Source organism: Bos indicus, chromosome 23 (assembly GCF_029378745.1).
Source record: "Bos indicus isolate NIAB-ARS_2022 breed Sahiwal x Tharparkar chromosome 23, NIAB-ARS_B.indTharparkar_mat_pri_1.0, whole genome shotgun sequence".
Taxonomy (NCBI): Eukaryota; Metazoa; Chordata; class Mammalia; order Artiodactyla; family Bovidae; genus Bos; species Bos indicus.
This window is the reverse complement of record NC_091782.1, coordinates 10,028,177-10,045,530: the sequence shown is the minus strand read 5'-3', so window position 1 is coordinate 10,045,530 and position 17,354 is coordinate 10,028,177. Positions and strand designations below refer to the sequence as shown.

The 17,354-nt window shown below is 50.2% G+C and overlaps 1 protein-coding gene across 1 annotated transcript in view; it reads right to left on the bottom strand.

Annotated features, from left to right (window-relative positions):
• Positions 1-16,678, bottom strand: part of PACSIN1 (protein kinase C and casein kinase substrate in neurons 1) — a 65,062-nt gene extending 48,384 nt beyond the window's left edge. The window contains exon 1 of the mRNA XM_070777852.1: positions 16,431-16,678. The gene's annotated coding sequence lies outside the window, so the exon portion shown is untranslated. The remainder of the gene's footprint in view (positions 1-16,430) is intronic.
• Positions 16,679-17,354: the final 676 nt, after the last annotated feature.

Sequence of the window (17,354 nt, the reverse complement as noted above, 5' to 3'; positions counted from 1 at the left end):
GATGTCCACGGGCTTGCTTCCTGCCTTGTTTAGGTCTCAGATCAATGTCCCTGACCCCCGCCTCATCTAAAACAGCCATCACCCCCTGGTCCCTACCCCTGTTCCATTTTTCCATTGTAACACTTATCACTCCCTGATGTTACTTTTTTAAATTAATAGACTATTTTTCGGAGCAGTTTCAGGTTCAGGAAGAACTGAGCAGAAAATAGAATTCCCACACAGCAACCTTCCCCTCTGACACACACACACATATACTCCCCTACCCTCAACATCCCTCATCAGCGTGGTTCCTTTGGTGCAATCAATGAATCAACACTGACACATTATCATCAACCAAAATCCATCATTTACACTAGGGTTCACTCTTGTTGTACAGTCTATGGATTTGGGCAAATGTATAATGGCATGTAACTACCACTTTAATCTCACACAGAAGAGTTTCATTGCCCTAAAAATCCCTGTGCTCTATTTATTCATCCTTCTCTCTCTCCAAACCCCTGGCAACCATGACCTTTTTATTGTCTCTGTAGTTTTGCCTTCTCCAGAATGTCATATAGTTGCAATCACATAAGTAGCCTGTTCAGATTAGCTTCTTTCATTTAGTAATATGTCTTTTAAGGTTCCTCCATGTCTTTCATGGTTTGACAGCTCATTTCTTTTCATCATGGAATAACATTCCATTGTCTGGGTATACCCAGTTGTTTATTCATTCACCTGTTGCAGGTCATCCTGGTTGCTTCTGGGTTTTGGCAATTAAATTCCTTAATGTTCATAATACACAGTAGCAAGCTAAAGGCACGGACGAGTCCCGCAATAAAGAAAACTCTTTCCCTTGGTTGAATTTGCTTTTTTCCAAATTGAGGCTTTCAAACTGTGGTGTTGGAGAAGACTCTTGAGAATCCCTTGGATAGCAAGGAGATCAAACCAGTCAATCCTAAAGGAAATCAATCCTCAATATGCATTGGGAGGACTGATGCTGAAGCTGAAGCTCCAATACTTTGGGCACCTGATGCGAAAAGCTGACTCATTAGAAAAGACCCTGAAGCTGGGAAAGAATGAAGGCAGGAGGAGAAGGAGATGACAGAGGACAAGATGGTTGGATGGCATTATCAACTCAATGGACATGAGTTTGAGCAAACTCCAAGAGATACAGTGTGAAGGACAGAGAAGCCTGGCGTGCTGTCCACGGGGTCCAAAGAGTTGGACACGACTGAGCGACTGAACAACAACAATCATGTGTCCAAGTGCAGCTTCCTGCCTCCTGGAGCTCACCCCAGGAGGACCCCTCTGGGCTAGGGCAGCCAGGAAGGGTTTTCCTTGAAGGAGAGGAACTGAGAGCAACAAAACAGCGGGAGGTACCCAGGTAAAGCGAACAGTGGAGTTTGGGGGCTTGGAGGATGTGGACTGGGCTGGAATGAAGACCCCAAGAGAAGCTGTGGGAACTAAACCGGGGCCCTGACTCTGGTGCTGCACAGCCGCACAGCAGCTGGTGCCCCCTGGCAGGCCGCCTCCCTCCTCTGTGTCTCAGCACCACTGTGAGACGAGGCCCTACTCCCTAGAGCTGCTGAGGCTCTAAGTGGGTCCTTAGGTTGGTTTCTAGAACTCAAACAGCCTAATGCTTCCAACACCCAGACTGAGTCTCTAAAGACCTTTCCCCAGGAAATGGGTCCACAGGGAAAAGCCAACCCCTAGAAATGGGGAAAAAACATTTGCAAATCATCTATATGATGAGGGCCCAGTATCTGAACACATAAAGAACTCTAAAAACTCAACAATAAAAAGACAATTTACCCAATTTTAAAATGGGCAAGGGTATGAAAAGACATTGCTCCAAAGAAGATACAAAAGTCCAATAAGCACAGGAAAAGATGCTCAGTATTATCAGTCATTAGAGAATGTAAATCAGGCCCACACTAAGGTGTTACTTCCCATGCACTAGGGTGGCTATGATTGGAAAAAAAAAAAAAAAAGGACAATAACAAGTGTGGTGAAAATGAAGAGTAACTGACACTTTCATATGTTGCAAGGAGGGAATGTATATGTCTAGAAACAGTCTGGCAATTCCCCAAAAAGTTAAATAGAGAGTTACCATATGATACAACAATTCCATTATAATTATATATCCAAGAAAAATGAAAACATCTCTACATAAACGCTTGTACATAAATGCTCATAGAAGCATTATTCATAATAACCAAACACTGAAAACAACTTAAACATCCATCAATGACTGAATGTATAAACAAAATATGTAATCCACACAATGGAATATTATGCAGTCACAAAAAGGAATAGAGTACTGTTCAGTTCAGTTCAGTCGCTCAGTCGTGTCCAACTCTTTGCAACCCCATGGACTGCAGCACACCAGGCCTCCCTGTCCATCACCAACTCCCGGAGTTTACTCAAACCCATGTCTGTTGAGTTGGTGATGCCATCCAACCATCTCATCCTCTGTCATCCCCTTCTCCCGCCTTCAATCTTTCCCAGCATCAGCATCTTTTCAAATGAGTCAGTTCTTCATATCAGGTGGCCAAATTATTGGAGTTTCAGCTTCAGCATCAGTCCTTCCAATGAATATTCAGAACTGATTTCCTTTAGGATGGACTGCTTGGATCTCCTTGCAGTCCAAGGGACTCTCAAGAGTCTTCTCCAACACCACAGTTCAAAAGCATCAATTCTTCGGCGCTCAGCTTTCTTTATAGTCCAACTCTCACATCCATACATGACTACATATACTGTTACACGCTACATGGAACATGGACGAACCTTATAAACAGTGTGTTAAGTTAAAGGAGCCAGACACAAAAGGTAAAATTCACTTACATGAAATATCCAAAATAGGCAGATTGATAGACACAGAGAACAGATGGGTGGCTGCCAGTAGCTTGAGGAAGCAGGAATTGAGCAGTGACTGCTAATGGGTTTCTTTTCGGAGAGATGAAGATGTTCTGGAGTTAGATGGTGGTGGTGATTGTGATAGTAGTGATTAGAAGCAGCGATTCACAACTTTGTGAATGTGCTAAAACCTGCTGAATTATACATTTTAAGAAGGTGAAAATTATGGTGTATGAATTATATCTCAAATTTGTAAATGTATATGTGTGTATTGGGTTGGCCAAAAAGTTTGTTCAGATTCTTCTGTAAGATGTTATGGAAAAACTTGAATGAGCTTTTTGGCCAACCCAATATAATTGTATGTATATCTCCATGTATAATGTGTTTTCCGGGCCCTCAGAAATGCCATCAGTCACTTCTCCAGATCTCTGAGCCTCTCCCATGCCTCCTTGGACCCCCTGCCTGCCCCACCCACAGGCTGGATTGCTCAGCTGAGCTGGGCAGTGACAGCTGGAGTGCTGTGGTCCACAGGGAGGCCTGTGTGCCCAGCAGCGGCCGGGAGGCAGGAGAGCCCTGAGAGCCGAGGCCATCCCACCTCTGCTGCAAGTTAACGTCAGCTTTCCATCACATTTTTCTCCCCCACCAGATGGTGAGTTTTCTAATTTGATCATTTTGTTTGCCAGACTTCTATAAAGAAATTTTCCTCTTCATCTATTTTGTTATTCTGAAATCTGGCATATGTAGTAGGATAAAGGCTTGATTCCTTCTCTTGATCATTTCTCTAGAGAAATGAGTTGGTGCTGTAGCAACCTCTAAAGGTGACCAATGAGTACTTTTTCTAGTTTTAAAATATTTAAGTATATAAAATAGGTTATACATTTTAACAAGTTAATATAAAACCAACAGTTCAGTTCAGTTGCTCAGTCGTGTCTGACTCTTTGCAACCCCATGGACTGCAGCACGCCAGGCCTCCCTGTCCATGGCTAATCCCCAGAGTTTACTCAAACTCATGTCCATTGAGTCGGTGATGCCATTCAACCATATCATCCTCTGTCGTCCCTTTCTCCTCCTGCCTTCAATCTTTCCCAGCATCAGGGTCTTTTCAAATGAGTCAGTTCTTTGCATCAGGTGGCCAAAGTATTAGAGTTTCAGCTTCAGCGTCAGTCCTTCCAATGAATATTCAGGACCAATTTCCTTTAGGATGGACTGGTTAGATCTCTTGCTGTCCAAGAGTCTTCTCCAACACCACAGTACAAAAGCATCAAATTCTTTGGTGCTCAGCTTTCTTTATGGTCCAACTCTCACATACATACATGACCACTGGAAAAATCATAGCTTTGACTAGACAAGCCTTTGTTAGCAAAGTAATGTCTCTCCTTTTTAATATTCTGTCTACGTTGGTCATAACTGTATAGAAGAAAAGTTATAAAGCCAACAGCCACCATTAATATAAAATCACCACCATCTAGGTCAAAAATAGAGAACTGCCAGGGCTCCAAAAGACCCCCATGGACACTTCCCCACCACAAGCCCTTCTTGTGGGTTTGTGGGAGAGCCTGGAGGGACCAACCATTCTAAATAGCTGGGGTTATTAGCTGCTTTGTTTTGGGTTTGACCACAAAGTATGCATCCAAAACCAAATAGTTCTGTCTCTTCTTGAATTTTAATTAATGGAATGATGTATTATTTTATGCCTGTCTTTTTTGTTTTCAAAATCAACATTTTCTTTTTATCATGCAACTAGATTCTTCTTTGCAGGAGTAGTCCCTTAGTTTTTATCTTTGCACAGTGTTCTGATATGTGAATGTATCGTGATTTACTTATCCAGTTTACTGTTTGCAGACATCAATGTTGTTTTCTTGTGAAAAATGATGCTTGGAACATTCTCATCCATGTCTTTGGATAAATATATGCGTGCGTCCTGCAGGGTGTATCCCCCGGAGCGGAACTGCTGCATTGCCGGGAATGTTCACTAGCATTACTAGATAATTCAGCTCACAAGCAGTGTGTGTAGGAGCCCAGGCTCCCTGTTTTTGCAGACAGTTGGTTATTAGCAGGCTTTTCTGTCGTTCGGAGTTTGTATTTTTTTTTTTAACGTTTTGATCATCATCATGGATTTTTATAAATTTGATGAGTCCCAGTCCTTCAGTCATTCTCAGCGATGCTCAGATTGTCCTCTCTTTGGTCAGTGGGAACCTCCTGAAGTTGACTCTGGCACCATTCATACGGTTTTGGAAGTGTCCTTGCTTCCTGGAATGAAGTTTTACGGCTCCTCAGAGCTGCAATCAGTCATTTCTCCAAAGAGCTAGAGAAGCAGGGGGCAGGCAACTCCGATCTCTGGAGCTGATGCAGGCTGCGGTGCTCACCCCCAGTCTAGAGGGGTCCCTTCCCACTCTTACCCTCCTCGGGTGGAAATGTTATAACTTGAATTCTCCCTGCTAGGCTTATCTTGGCCCTGTGTGGGGAAACGTGAGCGGGGAAGGAAGCCCGCTCTGAGCTGACCCCCACCCCTCACTCTGTCCAGGGGCACCTGAGCCAGCTTTGCAGCTTACTAGGGACAGCTGGTGTGAGGGCAGAGGGGCCCCCAATGCCCAGGCCCAGCTGGGGCTGCCAGAAGGTCCCACCCAGCCAGCTGGGGCCGGTGACAAAAGTGGTGAGAAGGGGTGCGGAGGCAGGGATCCTGGCCCCCGGAGGGTGGGGAGGCCTCCCATCAGAAGCGCCCCACCTGGGGCAGGGCCAAGTGGGGCAGGCGAGACAGCAGCCGGTCACCCAACACCCGGTGAGCAGGCGGCGGCGGCAGCCTGGCGTCCGATGGAGCTGCTGATAGAGGTGACACCAGATATCCTGCTGCGGGCGTGGGGGGAGCAGGGCAGGGGAGGCAGGAGCGGAAAGAGCCATGCTCAGGGGGCGGTTTGCATCCCAGCTCCTGGAAGGACCTGGGCTTGGAGCCTTAGGGCCCTCTGCAGCCTCAGCTTGCCCATCCAAAAATGGGGCACTGGGAAGGTGAAGCGAGTTCATCAACACAACGAGCCTGGCACGGTGCCAGCACATAGTAAGTGCTCAACAAACATCACGTGCTCTCATTACTGAAGTCGGGGCTGCTGAGGGCTCAGCAGGGGTCAGCAGGGTGGGGGATCAGCTAAATGCAGGAGGAGGCACAGAATGAAAACTCCAGGGGCCAAGGACAGGGTGGTTTCATTCACCACTGAATGGTCGGTGCCCTGTTCAATCTGGGCACACAGCGCTCAATATATATTTGTTGAATGAATACGTGAGAGTAAAACAGGGGCCCAGTAGCCACTAAGACACTTTATCAACTAATGAGGGCATCCCAGCAAGAATCCGAAATCGAATCCCAGGTCTACTCCGCTGGCTGTGCAACCCCAGGCAAGTCATCCCCATCCCAACCTCAGCTTCCTTACTTATCAAAACAGCAGTAACGGTAACTAATAAATGCCTTCCTCATCAGCTTATGGCAGGGCTCAAAGCAGAAACTGGATGTGAGGTGAAGGTGGTGCTGTCAGAGCCCTTCATCGACGGGGCACCCACCCCTGAGCCACTGCAGGTGGCTCACAGATGCCCCCTTCTCCAGAGCGTTGTTATTTTTTATTGTAGTTGATTTACAATATTAGTTTCAGGTGTACAGCATAGGGTTTCAGTATTTACACAATTTACACTTCATTAAAAGATACATCCAGATAATGGCTGTAATTCTCTGTGCTGTATAGTATATCCCCGTTGCTTATCTATTTTACACATAGCAATCTTTGTCTCTTAACCCCGTGCCCCTCTCTTGCCCTTCCCCGTCCCACACAAACTCACACACACACATACATTCACACTAGTCTGGTAACCACTAGTTTGTCCTCTACATCTGTGAGTCTGTTTCTCTTTTCCGTACACATTGGTCTGTTCTCCACATATAAGTGATTTTATGCAGTATTTGTCTTTCTGACTTCATTTCACAAACCATAATGTTCTCTAGGTTCATCCATGTGGCTGCCAATGGCAGAATTTCATTCTCTTCTGTGGCTGAGTAATACTCCAGTGTGTCTCTGTGTGTGTGTGTGTTGACACACCACATCTTCCTTAGCCATCTGCTGATGGGCATCTGGGTGGCTTCCATATTTTGGCTATGGTAAGTAATGCTGCTACGAAAACTGGGGTGCATGTGGCTTTTTGAATTGGTGTTTGGACCGCAGCTTTAGGTGGGCAGCCTCAGCTAGGGGTGTCTTGGAGGCCACGCTCTAGTGACCTAGTCCTGAGAAGAGGCTCCAAAGGCCTGGCCCCTTGCCTCAAAGGAAGACAACCCTGCACTTACTGCTCCCACTCCAGGGCTCCCTACGGGACCGGAGCTGGACTCAGCTGAAAGCACCTTTCCCGGCTCCTTCCCGACCCCATCAGACGTCCTGCTCTCTCCCTTCTGTGTGCATGCCTGCAGGAAACCACGGTCCAGGAATCTCCTTCTTGGGTACAGCTTCTGGGGACTCTGACCTAAGACAGGAAGTATTTTATAAAATCTGAAGTGCCCCACACAAGTCCAGGGTTGTTTTGCTTTCCAGAAAATGCTGGAAGGAAATGAGCTGACAGGCAGGGAATCTAAGTGGCAAAGGAAGTCTGCTCCTTGGGCAGAGTCGTGCTGCCCTGCTCTCAGGGAACTCACAGGCAGATAGGGGAGACAGCCCAGAAACAACGAGACTCATACGAGGGATGCCTGAGTGCGATGAAGGAGAACAGAGCAAGGTCGGCGGTGGAGAAGGACAGGGGCTGTCTTAGGTGCTCTGGGAAGGCCTCTCTGAGGAGGTGACATGGGCAGAGATGTGGACCTCTGCAGCCAGGCATAGGGAAGAGCAGAGCAAAGGCCCTGAGGCAGGAGGATATCTGATATGCCCGGGAAATGGCCAGGAGCCCAGCGAAGAGGGGAAGGCATGAGATGAGGCCAGCAGGACCTGACAGCCAAATCACACAGGGCCTTGTAGGCCACTAGAGGACTTTTTACAGGACTTGAGATTTTATTCCAAGTAAGAGGGAGCCATTAAAGTTTTGAGCAGAGGAGGAAGATGATCTCATTTAGGTTTTAAAAGGATCTCTTTGGCTGCTGGGGCAAGGGGGGCACAGGGGGACCAGGGAGAGGCTGCTGCAGTAATCTGGGAGAGCGAGAGCAGCGGTGTAAGTGGTGAGAAGCTGTGGGACTCTGGGGATCTTGACGACAGAGCCTGGTGACTGCACGAGGAGGGCTCAGAAGATGAACTCAACTACCAAGTTACAGAGGGGACTGAGGAAGATGCTAAGCTACACCACAAGGATGCAATCCACAAAACCCACACTGCGGGAAATCCTACAAGACAAACAACCCGGCTTCTCCAACAATCAATTGCCAAGGACAAAGGAAAAGATGGAGGGGGGAAGTATGGATTAAAAGAGACTAAGACTTATCAACCAATCACAATGTGTGTGGACCTTATTTAGATCTTGAGTCAAACTAGATGTGAAAAAAGAAAAAAAAAAAAAAAAAGACATCTGACAACCAGGAATGTGAATGCTGAGTGGACATTTGACGATATAAAGAAAATGATTTCTTCTTAAGTGTGATGATGGTATTATGATTATGTTAGGAGAAATCCTTATCTTTTAGAGACACATCTTGATATATTTGTGATGAAATCATGCCTGGGATTTGCTTTGAATTATTATGGAAGGGAGGGGTACAGAACTGAAACACGAGTTTGGCCGTGAGTTGACAGCATTTGAAGCTGAATGTTAGGGACAATGATGGTTCATTATACTATTCTACTTTTGGAAATGCTTATACTTTTCCATGATAAAAAGTTTAAAAAGAAAAGGAAGGAAAATCAAGTCCAAGGGGAGGCGCTGAACAGCATAAGGCCCGTCCATACGTGTCAGGCCTGAACCTCAGCAGGGGCATCCCAAAGCCCAGCCTTTGCCCCTGCCCCACTTCGGCTGCCTTTCTGCTCTGGAGGTCAGTCAAGGCTGGACCCAGGCAGGTGAGGGATAGAATGTGTGGCCCAGAGAAAGCCCAGGTGGGACAGAGTGGGGCTGGGCCGGCTGGGCCTCTGCCAGACCCTGCAAGGAGCAGGGAGAGCCCTGGGCCACCTGTCCCAGCCAGTCCCGTGAGGCCGATCATCTAACGATCCGGCTCCTGGATCTCCTACCAGCCTCATCTCCTGCTTCTTCCTCTGGGTTCCTGAACTGATTTCCCCTCCTGCCCCTGTGCCCAGCTCTCTGAATCTACCATCCTTCCCTTCCAGGTCTGCTTCTACAGAAGACCATCCACAATCAATCACCCCCAGCCTTTGGGAGCACAACTTCAAAGGACTCTCTTCACTGGGAGGAGGGGTCATCTCCTCTGCATCCAGACTGCATAGGTCTGAATCCTGCCTCTGCCACTCACCTGCGAGTGTGACCTCAGGCAAGTCACTTGACCTCAGTTTCCACATCTGTAAAATGGGATGACCTCATAAGGTTACTGAGAAGACTAAATGAGTTAATAAATGTGGACAAACAGAACAGCGCCTGGTCTATGTCAGAGGCCCTCAGACGCCCTCAGGACCCCTGGCACTGCTCTGCAGGGCCTGCCTCACTTCTCCATGCCCTCCTGACACCACAGTTACTTCCTCTCCCATCCCAGCGTGTTTCTTTTTTAAAAATTTCCGTTTTTTATTTATTTCTGTCACACTGCATAGCATACCAGATCTTAGCTCCCTAACCAGGGATCAAACCTGTGCCCCTGCAATGAGTAGAAGCACATATTCTCAACCACTGGACAACCGGTGAGGTGCCCAGCAGGTTTTGTCCACCCCAGGATTGGGAGGAGGAAGGAGAGGAGAACACAAGCCCATGAGGAGACCGGTTAGAAACCAGTCACACATGAAAGCAACCTAGGTGTCCATTGACAGATGAGCAGGTAAAGAAGTTGTGACACATACATACCATGGAATATTACTCAGCTATAAAAGGAATGCATTTGAGTCAATTCTAATGAGGTGGATGAACCTAGAGCCTATTGCACAGTAAGTCAGAAAGAGAAGAACAAACGTCGTATATTAACACATATAGATGGAATCTAGAAAGATGACACTGAAGAACCTATTTGCAGGGCAGCAAGGGAGGCACAGACAGAGAGAGCAGGCTTGTGAACACAGTGGGGGAGGAGGGGTGGGACGAATGGAGAGAGAAGCGTGGAAACAGGCACATTACCACACGGAAAACAGAGAGCCGCTGAGAATATGCGGCATGACTCAGGGAACCCAAACGGTGCTCTACAACCTAGAGGGGTGGGAAGAGGTGGGCAGTGGAAGGGAGGTTCCAGAGGGAGATGACGTATGTATACCTGTGGCTGACTCGTGTTGATGTATGGCAGAGGCTAACACAATGTTTTAAAGCAATTATCTTTCCATTAAAAATAAATAAATAAAAAGGCAAAACCAGTTACAAATAAAAACTCTTCAAACCCAAAGTAAGCAGCATCTGACTCCAATGGCATCAAGTTCGCATTGGAGGGGAGTGTAATTTAAATGCTCAATTTTTTGAGACTTCTAAGAAAAATCCCAGGTATTATGAAGTGGAGTTTATGTTTTGTAAATTATGTTTTGTAGGAGTAATGACAATTGTGATGTAAACGCAGAGCACAGGGCGCTAAAAAGCAAACATTGCCCTTCCTGCCTGGTACTTGACCTCCCAGTACTCGCCCAAGAGATAAACCATCAGACATGCAGCTCTGGGGACATCGTTATGCAAATAGGCACATAAGATACATATGTATATTTTATTTTGGGCCGAGTTGCATGGCTTTTGGGATCATCTAAAGGAAATGGCAACCCACTCCAGTATTCTTGCCTGGAGAATCCCATGGACAGAGGAAGCTTGCGGGCTGCAGTCCATGGGGTCGCAAGAGTCGGACACGACTGAGTGACTTCGACTTTGCCTTGACTAAAGGTGCCCCCCAGCAGTGGAAGCGCTGAGTCCTAACCACTGGACCATCAGCAAAGTCCCCATACGCATTTTTTGAATGGATCATACTACACATGTTGTTCTACAAAGTCATATGCTTTGACTTGCCAATATACCCTGCCATCTTTCCACCCTACTATTAAGCTCTGCCCACTTCTCTGGTCTTCAGCACCTAAAACAGCGCCTGGCACACAGAAGACATTCAGTCCACATTCACTGACCAAACAACAGAACTAACAGCTACCTAAAATCACAGCCTCTCATCAGGTCCTAATTATGTCACCAGCCCTCCTGATGGACATTTAGCTTTGCCACATGGACCATTCCACCCAGCTCTGCATGCCAAGAGGGCGCCTATAGGAGAAGCCCTGGGGCGTGGAACTGCCCCATTAAAACCTCACCCGTGTATTCTACTGTACAAACAGTTTATTGAATCACAGTATATTTCAACAACAGTTTCTAAAACATAGCAAGCTCTCAGCAAGTACTTGCTATTATTATTTATAAACATACAAATATTTCCGTATTTCCTAGTTTATACCTTCTCTTTCCTATAACTATTTATTTGCATTTCTCTTCTTAATTTTTTTTTAAATTTGCTGCAGTGGGCCTTGGTCATGTCACATGAGATCTCTCATTGTGATGCTCGGACTCTCTCGTGGAACATGGGCTCAGCAGTCACGGCATGCATGCTTAGATGCCCTGCTGCATGTAGGGTCTTAGTTCCCTGACCAGGGACAGAACGCAAGTTCCCTGCACTGCAAGATGGATTCCTCACCACTGGGCCAACAGGAAAGTCTCTCTCTTCTTATTTTAATGTAAAAAATTCTAGAACTATGTGTATTTGAAGGAATAAACGCTGGCTTTCAAAAAAAACTTGCAGCTATTGCCAAAAGAGGTCGAGCCAACCTCAGCTGATGGGAGAGTTCCAGTTTCCCACACCCTCTGCCACCTAAGAGCTTTCTTTTGATGAAGACTTTTATTTCTCAAATGGATTACTCTTCTTTAGTGACTCCACCTTTGATCATCAAACCTCCTGAATAAATAATAGGATGGATCATTTTATTTCTAACAGCACTAGGGAACCAAAATTCATAAATGGACAATTACTTTCTAGACAGCGAACAGAAACACATGCAAAAATTTTTTCAATGGACATCTTAATTTTTTCAAACTGTCAACTTCAAACAAGTGTCCCTCAATACAAAACAAGAGAAAACTAGGAGCGCTAAGCCCCCTCCCCGCCTCTCTCCCCTTCTCTCCCCGACACCTCAGCCCAGTCTAGGGGACCCAGATTTAACAAATGAAAATACAGGACACTAAGTTAAATCTGATGTTCAGATAAACAACATACAAAATTTTTAGTACCAATATGTCCCATGCAATATCTGGGACATACATATACCAAAAAACAAACAAACCAAAGCCTACCAAATGTGTTGTTTCATCTGAAAGTCAGATTTAATTGGGCATCCTAGAGTTTATCTGGCAAGCAGACCACAGCCCCCACCCAGTGTCTAAAGATCAAGTGATTTTTAAATAGGAGCCAAGACCCTCTTTGCCCTCCCAGTCTTTAGTCAACCTACTACCCCAAGCTCGAGGTCTGCACAGGCATCCAGCCCACCCTCACAGAAATGCTCCCCACCCAGAGACGCCCCACCAGCTTCCCTGGGATTAGAGTCTCTGTGCCGCCAGAGCCATCTGGGGCCAGGTTCCTGCTGCTCTTCTCCCTTCAGCCTGTCTCACACCTTCCCATCCATCCTTTCTGTTGGGGGTGCTGGCAGTCCCTTCGGGATGGTGGCTGCTTTGGAGCCACCTGTCCAAGGGCACGTCCTGAGCCATACCCAGCGTCAGAGGGATGCAGAGGTCCTCAGGCCCAGCTACTCCACAGCAACTCTGAAGGGCCCCTCCAGCTCCAGAGCGCCCAAGCTGTGGGGGGCTCTCTGCTGGGCCTGCATCAGAGCTCCACTTTTAAGTCTATTTTTTATTCATTCATTGTGGCTGTGCCACACAGCATGCAGGATCCACCCTAGTTTCTGGACCAGGGATCGAACCTGTGCCCACTTCAGTGGAAGCGGGGAGACCCAACCACTGGACCACCGGAGAGTTCCCAGAGTTCCGCTTCTCTCTCCACTCACTCTCCTTCCTTGCCCTGCAGTCCACAGGCCAGGGATCGTTCCCCTGCCTGCCCCACCAGACCTGTCCCCACCTCCCCTCCCCGGTCCACAGGCCCCTGACCGGAAACCGGCCACTAAGTGTCCACAGTGGGTCGGTCTGCGGCTGGTTAATATTTTTTTTTTATTTGGGCTTTCCAGTACATTCTAGATTTTTCCACACAGGTACATATTACTTAAGTAATACAATAATAAAAATAATATTAAAAGCTTTTTTTTTCTTTAATAAAAATGTAAAACCAACCCAGCAGCCCTCCTCCTCTCTGACCTCCCACCTGCTTTCCCAGGGAGGTCTCCCGCCAAATCAGCGAACTCCCACCCCAAATGCCTCCCCAGTCCTGCCAGACCCACAGGTGGTTTCACTTCTCCACCGAAGGCTTTCTGCCACCAGCTGGTCCTTGCTGGGGGGCTATATGCAAATTCTGGAGGGGTTCTTAGTACTGGTTTGGAGCAGGAGGCTAAGTCCTGAGATTGGAGAGTAAGTGTAAGAGGGGAACCACCATTTGCTAACTCCGTGGGGTCCTCTGCACCAGGCTCTGGGGGCCATGGGAGCAGGACGCAGACGCTGCCTCCGAGGGCTCCACAGCTGGTGGGGCGGGGGCAATGGAAAGCCAGAGAGGATACTGTGTGAGGTGAAGTGGGCCAGGTGTGGGGAGGAGGAATTTGTGGAAGCTTCTGGAAGAAGGAAAAGTCTCAGCAGATCCCTGAGGGTGAGAAGGACTGGGTAGGGAGGCGGGAGGGGGCCCGGTCAGGGGATCAGTCTGTGCACAGGCCTGTAGGTGAGAGGAGGGTGGTTTATTTGAGGAATCGAAAGCAGTTCAGAGCAGCTGGAGGGCAGAGGAGGGAGAGGAAGCCCAGGCCCGGGGAGGGCAGCGGGGCCAAGGGAGGGAGACTGCGCTCTGTCCTCACCTCAAAGAAACAGGGAGGGGAGCCGAGCCGCCGAGGAACGCAGAGCAGGGGAGGGACAGACTCAGGTGAGGGTCCCATAAACGTCTCCGCCTGCCACACAGCAGGAGCTCAAAGAGTTCTCACCCTGAGCCTCTGAAACCATCATAGTCCCACCAGTCAAGCACACACTATCTGCCACGTGGAGTACCTAAAACCTGTGTCTCCATGGAAACGAGTCCCCAGCCCCGAGGTCCACAGCCCTCCTGCTCTTGCGTTAGGGAATACATTAGGGAATAACGGACTCTGGAGTCTCGGTTCAAATCCAAGCTCCTCCGGTTTCAAACCGTGTAACCTTGGACAGATGACCTCTCGGTGCCTCAGTCTCCTCATGTGTAAAATGGGGATAATAATAGTATCCAATTGGGCTGAAGTGAAGATTGAGTGACTCAATATAGAAAAAGTGGCTGCCTCCTGGCTCCTGGCAGATGCTGTGCACTGTTGGTTTCTACTGTTTTTTCTGCATCCCTCCCCTGGGCCAACCACTTGCAGGCACTAACCAAACCATCCTCCATATCCTCTCCCAGCCCTGAAGCATCGCACCCTTCCTTTCTCCATCACTGGGGGTGGGACAGAGCCAGACGGGATTGAGGACAACCCACTGACCTGGGCCTGGGGCCTTGCCCCCGCTCCCTCAAGTGCAGTGGACATAACACTGGACTTGGAGCCAGGAACTGTGCCCCGGGCTGGGCTCTGCTGCTGACCCTCAGACTCCCCCTCTGTGACATGAGGACAAGGACATCTTGCTGCTGTCTTATCAGCATGGCTGTCAAAGGAGCAATAAGGGCTGCAGATGCCCTGAGTATGTCCATGTCACAGGCACGGCCTTGTGGCTGGGCCAGGACTCTTGCTGGCAGCCTCCTCTTCTGGCCTACACTGGCTCCTCCACACAATCATAAGATCTGTTCAGAGCTCGCTGTGAGGACCCCAGAACCTGAGCATGGCCTGCCTCAGGCCTTCCCAGATGCCCTGATGCTGACCGGGACCCTCCTAAGGGCTGGGATAGAGACAGAGAGTCTGGTGTGGGCTCAGCACCCTGGGAGGCAAGTGCCAACCCAGAGGCTTGAGGCAAGTCAGACCTTCACCAGGGCCTTCCAGCAAGCCTGGACCAGCCAGGGACTCAAGCCTGGGGCCCCAAAAGACCCTCTAGAGCCATTCGGACCCCAGTATCTATCTCTAAATGCCATAGCTGCTCATCACCTCTAGGCCAAGGAAGGGCCTGAATGGGAGAATCTGTTTTCAGTAGCTCTTTGGTCCTGGGGGACGGGATGAGAGCCCAAGATGGGGCTCACCCGCCTCCTTCAGGGTGCCAGCTATTTCTCAGAGTTCAAGTAGATTCATTCACTCATTCCACAAACATGTACTTGGTGCCAGACCCAGGTCAGGTACTGGGCGATGACAGATGAATCACACAAACTCCTGTCTTAAAGCACTTCCAGTCTCTGGGTGACGGGAGAGGCATAAATAACCAAGGCACAAGGCAAGCTAGGCTGGAGAATGCAGGGCAGGCAGCACGGATCTCACCTGGGGTAGCAGGAAGCTACCTGGAGGAGGGCTTGTGAGTGGCTTATGGACCTGTGATGGGAAGGCCGGGTGGGTGAGGGATGAAACCTCCAAGACCATTGACAGACAGTTCCGTTTGCACCCCCCGCCAGGCCAGAGCCAGGACAACGTGAGTTATTTATGGTTGTGCCCAGAGAAAAGCGGCCACATGTGTCACTGCACGTGGGGTGCAGAGCTGGGCGGTAGAGAGTGGGGGGCGGCTGGGGCTTGAAGCTGGGTCGCGGCCAAGCTCTGTGGTTTGCTACTGTGTCCCTCACACCCTGATGACCTTTTAAGCTTTTCAAGGCCTCCCATAGGCAAAACTAAGGAGGAGAGAGAATTCCAACGGGCAGAAAGTGGCCTGGGGGCTGGGGAAGGGAGAAGGGCCAGACAGACCCTGGCCTCTGCAGTCTGTGCGGGCCATTTATCCTCACCTTCTCCTTCTCTTCCCCCTCCCATCTCAGCAGTGGGGAAAGGGGGCAGACAAGACAGAAAAAAATATCTTTCACTGTAAACCAGACAGGACCGAGGGCGGGCATCAGCTGCTGTATTTCTCCCCAGCCAACTCTGGTCCATAAACAGCCTACGCACCAAGCTGGCATCAGCCTACCCACCCTGTTGGGACCGGAACAAGCCAGGCCAGAGCCTTGGATGGGACCTGGGGCCTGGGTCCCACCTTCCCAAGGCACCTACTTCCTGCGTTTTTCCCCCACCCCCCGCCCCTCGGGTGAAGGCCTCCGCCAGGTCCGTCTCCCAGGGGGCCCAGCTCAGTGACATCCTGACACTGCTCCGGGTGATGCTCAACAACCCCGGCGCTTGCAAAGCACCCGCGGTCGCGCGCTCACCTCTCTGCAGGTAGCTGTCCGATCCTCCCCCCTGTCCGCCTCTGCGCCCGCCGCCAGCACGCACCCCTAGACTGGAGCGCTCCCTCCCTACCCCGTATCCAAGGGCCAGACCCCTTACCTGGGGGCAGGGGCGCCCGGCACCATCGGCGGCGCCGCGGGGCCAAGCGGGGCGTCTGGGGGCCCGGCCTCAAGCCCGATCGACTTCCCGGGGGGCAAGAGAGGCTGCGCCGCCGCGTCCCTCCGGACCTCGCCCGGGGCTGCGGGAAGGAGGAAGGTCAGAGCCGCGGAGGAGGGGAGGCGGCGGGCGGAGGCGCGCAGATGGGCGCAGATTAGCGAGGCATTTTTAGCGAGCCAATGGCGGCGCGGCGCCGGGCGGAGCGGTGGCTGCGCAGGTGGAGACGCCGCGCTGCTGAGGCGGCAGCTGCCGGCTTAGGAGGTGCGGGGGGGCGGGCAGCACCCCCAGCGCCCTGGCTGGCGCCCTGCTCCTCCTCCCAGGGGGTGCTCCGTGGCGCCCGGCCGAGGGGCTCTGTCTGCGGTGGGCGGCGCCGAGAGGGTCTCCCTTGGGCCCTAGTCCTCGGCCCCCCTGCGGGAGCCCCGTGGACCCCGGGGAGTGCTCCCCTTCCCCTCTCCGCCCTTTTCTCACTTTTTTAGGACGTTCCTCCCGCCGCGTTTGTTTCTGGCCTCGCGGAATCCTGCGTCCCCTGGGACATGCGGGGGCGTGTGCGGTGGGTAGGTCTGGAGTGGGTGTGTGTGGGTGTGGGTGTGTGTGTGGGACATGCGGGGGCGTGTGCGGTGGGTAGGTCTGGAGTGTGTGTGTGTGTGTGTGTGTGTGCGCGCGCTCTGGAGTGAGAACCCCTCCTTCCCCAGCACCGCTCCCATAACCCCCGCACCCCTCACCAGCTTCTCCCAGAAATGCCCAAACTGGCCCCACGGGGAAGTCACCCAGGCCACCTCCTGGGGGCTCTCTGAGCGACTCGTTGGGACCTCCGAAGCACTCTTCCTGACTTAAACCCTGCACGCTTCCGGAAACCTAGGCACTAAG